Raw genomic sequence first — 4,673 nt, forward strand, 5'->3', positions numbered from 1 at the left:
TCTTAAGGATTTTTATTTAGCTATTCGTTTAATTTGTAGCTAAATAAAAATGTATGTTTGGTATCACAGGACTTTGACGCGAGACGAGTATCTCGGAGTCAGATTTGGACCATTTTATCGGAGGCGGGTACTTTTGACTTATTGTCTTTGATATGCTTAGTAATGAAATTAACATGTTGCATTAATTGTGTTTCTTATTTGTTTCGGTTAATCACTGCCCAATACATGTTACCTGTTTGATTGGTTGTTTGTTTGCATCTCGTATTGATCTCGTACCTGATTTTTCATGCTCATGGGTAGTGATATAACCATGTTTCACATGTTCAGGACCTAGGTTTGATACTTTATTGATCAGTATATCTTGATATGATTTATTCACTATGGTGCACATTGTTATATGTCCAGAGGTTGGTTTAGTATATTACCATGCTTAGTGACATGCACCATTTGCATGATCGCATGTTGTACGATAGATTGCTCCATTATTGTGCGCATTGCCAGTTTCATCACTGTTCGGTGCTCCGTTGTGAGGCTCAAGGGTAGCTTGACACAGCGTGGTAGCACGTCAGTTTGGCTCTTCCGGTGCTCCGTTGGTCCGCTCATGGGTAGTGTGACGCAGCGTGTAGCACGTTAGAGATCCCTGCCCGTCATAGCGTACCGGAAGATGAGAGCATTACGCTCCCCCATTTATGATTTGGGGTAGGAGTACGTGTGTACTCCGACAGCATCCCGTCCTCTCGGTCACTCATCAGGAGTAGTGATGCAGAGTGCACGGTTGTCACAGCTCTACCCACTCGGTCCCACTTTTGTTATGAGTTGGCTGACTGGCGTCAGGGGTGACCATGACATTGGCATCATATGCATGATGCATTTATTGTTTGTGATTGTGTTTGCTGCATTTATATTCTGCATATTATTTGGATACCTATGTTTGACATGCATACAGGTCTTCTATACCTTTCGGACTGTTTGTCCTTATACCGGGTCCTGGTTAGTACAGATTCTCTCCTGTCTACTTCGGTTTGCATTTATCTTTATTTTTATCAGGAGACTGTACGCATGATTAGTGCTAGGTGTTATTTCTTTACTTTGCATATCAATTGTACCTGCTGAGTGTTGAACTCACCCCGCCTCCATTGTTCTTATATTTCAGGATGATGCTGTCAGGAGAGAGTTCTAGTTGCTGGTCCCCTGAAGACCCGAAGACTTACGGATCTACTGGTTTTGTTTGTTTCCTTTTTGACTATGTTATAGACTTGGTTTGTTTGGATACTTGGACTTTGTATGGATTTTGAGATGTTGATGGATTTTTGGTATGATTTGGATTTTATTCTACTACATGCCTGCCTGGACGGCAGAAGAGGTGAGTTCATCGGATTTGAGTTTTATGAGTGTAGTTGAGTAGGGTAGATTTCGAGTCAGAGTATTATTGTTTGTAATTACTATTATTAACTGCGTGGTTGTGACAGCCAGAGGCTGAATATCTATATAAACTGCGTGGTGATTGTTTTTATTTATTGTTATTATTCCAGCCGCCTGTGGCTGAGGTATATGTGTTATGTAGAAGTTTCAGATTGTCCGCCGTACATGAGAGATGCTGCCAAAATTTCTTCGGATAGGGACTCCTCTGGGGCGTGACAAAAACTACCTTTTCAAAAAAAAAAAGGTCTAAAAGAAAAATAAAATAAAAATATATTTTCAAAAGAAACTGTGTTATTAAAACTTATCTAGAATAAAAAATAAAAAGTCTAAAACTTATTTTAAAAAGGGAATAAAGTTAAAGGATTTAAAAGGAAATAAAATTAATATATTTATTTGAATAGATTCATTAAAGGATTTTATCATTCCATCTCCCTTCAAAATAATCTTATCCTCAAGGTTATTTATCAATAAACTCTAGAAATTTTTCTTGAATGGTATCATATAATTCCCATATTACATCATCGATAGATAAAATGTCTCATTGAATTAATAGCTCAACCGTTGCTTAATTGTTCTTCTTCACAAGTCTCCTTTCTAAAATAGCATAAGGTTGAAATTTAACTTCACCATTTGAATTCACTTCAGGAAGATGTTGTTGAGGAGTAAATTTATCGCCTAGTTTCTTCTTTAAACAAGACATGTGAAATACAGGGTGTATTTTAGAATCTTGTGGAAGCTCCAAGCGATAAGCAACAGGTCCAATACGTTCTATCACTTTATAAGGGTCATAAAATTTCAGTGACAACTTCATAGAGTTTGAACGACGAATTGAAACTTGTTTGTATGATTGTAGTTTTAGAAAAACCCAATCTCCTATTGCAAATTCTCTTTCCGAACGATGCATGTCGGCCAATTGCTTCATTCTTGCTTGTGCATCGCATAAGTTGTTTTTCAAAAGTTGCAATATTTGGTCCCTTGTGCGTAGGTTTTGGTTGACTTGATGCACATTTGTTGATCCACGTGTGTATGAGCTAATAACTGAGGGTGGTATACATCCATAAACGACCTTAAATGGGGTTATCTTAGTAGCTGAGTGGTAGGTCGTATTGTACCACCATTCTGCCCATGGAAGCCAACGAACCCACTCCTCGGGTCTATTACCAGTTAAGCAACATAAATAATTCTCTAAACATCGATTAACAACCTCTGTTTGTCCATCAGACTGTGGGTGGTAGGACGTGCTAAAATTAAGTTTAGTGCCTTGCAATTGGAATAATTCTCTCCAAAATTTACTTGTGAAAACCGGATCTCTAACAGTGACAATAGATCTTAGTAGACCATGTAGTTTGATTATATGGTCAACAAATACTTGAGCAACACGGGCAGCTGTATAAGGATGCGATAGTGTACAAAAATGGGCATACTTTGTCAGACGATCAACGACCACCATGATAGTACTTTGTCCCTATGAAGTTGGTAACCCATCTATGAAATCCATGGAAATGTCTATCGAAATTTGTTCAGGTATGGGAAGGGGTTGAAGAAGACCTGGTCTTGCTACATTTTCTCCTTTATTTCTTTGACATATATCACATTCAGCAACAAAGTTTTGGTATCCTTCTTCATTCCCTTCCAATAGAAAGCTCTTGAAACCCGTTTATATGTGCGTAGGAAGCTAGAATGTCCTGCAATTTGTGAACAATGAAATTCCTCTAGTATTACTTCCTTTTCAACTGAGTTTGTTGGAAGGAAGATTCTATTTTTATATCGTAAAATTTCTCCATCCCAAGAATAGTGGGGTTTTGGCGATGAATTTTGTAATATGTTTTGGATGAGAGCCTATGCCACTGAATTTTCCTTTTGCTATTTTTTTATGTTCTCCAAGTTTTTGCAAGTTACTAAGGATATAGCAGTGAACTCTATTTGGTTAGGAAGGCGAGATAAAGCATCAGCTACTGTATTTTCCGTTCCTTTCTTGTAAATGATTTCATAATCATATCCTAAAAGTCTCTTGATCCATTTATGTTGATCCATATTTGAGATACGTTGATCCAAGATGAACTTAAGACTCTTATGGTCAGTTCGTATTTGAAAGTGTCGACCAAGAAGATAGGGTCTCCATTTTGTAATGGCATGTATGATAGCCAACTTTTCCTTGTCATAAATTGACATTTATTGATTTAGAAGAGATAGTGCCTTGCTAGTAAAAGCTAATGATTGTCCTTCTTGCATAAGTACTGCTCTGATTCCAACTCCAGATGCATCAGCTTTAATGACAAATTGCTTATTGAAATTAGGTAGTGCAAGAACTGGTGTTGTCGTCATAGCCTCCTTTAAATTTTGAAATGCATTTTCTGCTTCAGAACACCATCTAAATGCATCTTTCTTTAACAAAGTCGTTAGTGGAGTGCTAATCTTTCCATAATTTTTTACAAATTTACGATAATAACCTGTGAGACCCAGAAAACCACTTAATGCCTTGATATTCTTTGGGGTGGGTCACTCCTTCATAACTAGCACCTTTGAGGGATCAGTAGCTACTCCTTTTTGGCTTACAATATGACCAAGGTATTCCACCTTAGTTGTCCCAGAGTTGCACTTAGATCTTTTCACAAAAAGAGAATGCTCACGTAAAAAAGTGAGTACTTTATAAAGGTGATGCAAATGATCTTCGAATGATGAACTATAAACAAGGATATCATCAAAGAAAATCAAAACAAACTTGCGGAGATAAGGCCTGAAAATATCGTTCATCAAACTTTGGAATGTAGAAGGTGCATTAGTTAAACTGAAAGGCATGACTAAAAATTCATAATGACTATCATGAGTCCGAAAGGTTGTTTTTGGAATGTCCGGCTGATAGATCCTTATTTGATGAAAGCCTGAGCGAAGATCCAATTTTGAGAAGAATGAGGAACCTCCTAATTCATCAAGTAATTCATCAATGATGGGGATGTGATACTTATCTTTCACTATAATTTTATTGAGTGCCCGATAATCTACACACATTCGCCAACTTCCGTCTTTCTTTCGCACAAGCAGTACTGGAGAAGAATATGAGCTTACACTTGGGTGAACAATACCAGCTTGAAGCATCTCTTGTACAATCTTCTCAATTACCTCCTTCTGTATGTAAGGGTAACGATAAGATCTAACATTTGCTGGTGCACTCCTCGGTATTAGAGGTATACGATGATCATGTGAACGTGATGGAGGAAGTCCCTTTGGCTCAGCAAATATCATAGAAAATT

This window comes from Zingiber officinale, chromosome 4B (assembly GCF_018446385.1).
Source record: "Zingiber officinale cultivar Zhangliang chromosome 4B, Zo_v1.1, whole genome shotgun sequence".
Taxonomy (NCBI): domain Eukaryota; kingdom Viridiplantae; phylum Streptophyta; class Magnoliopsida; order Zingiberales; family Zingiberaceae; genus Zingiber; species Zingiber officinale.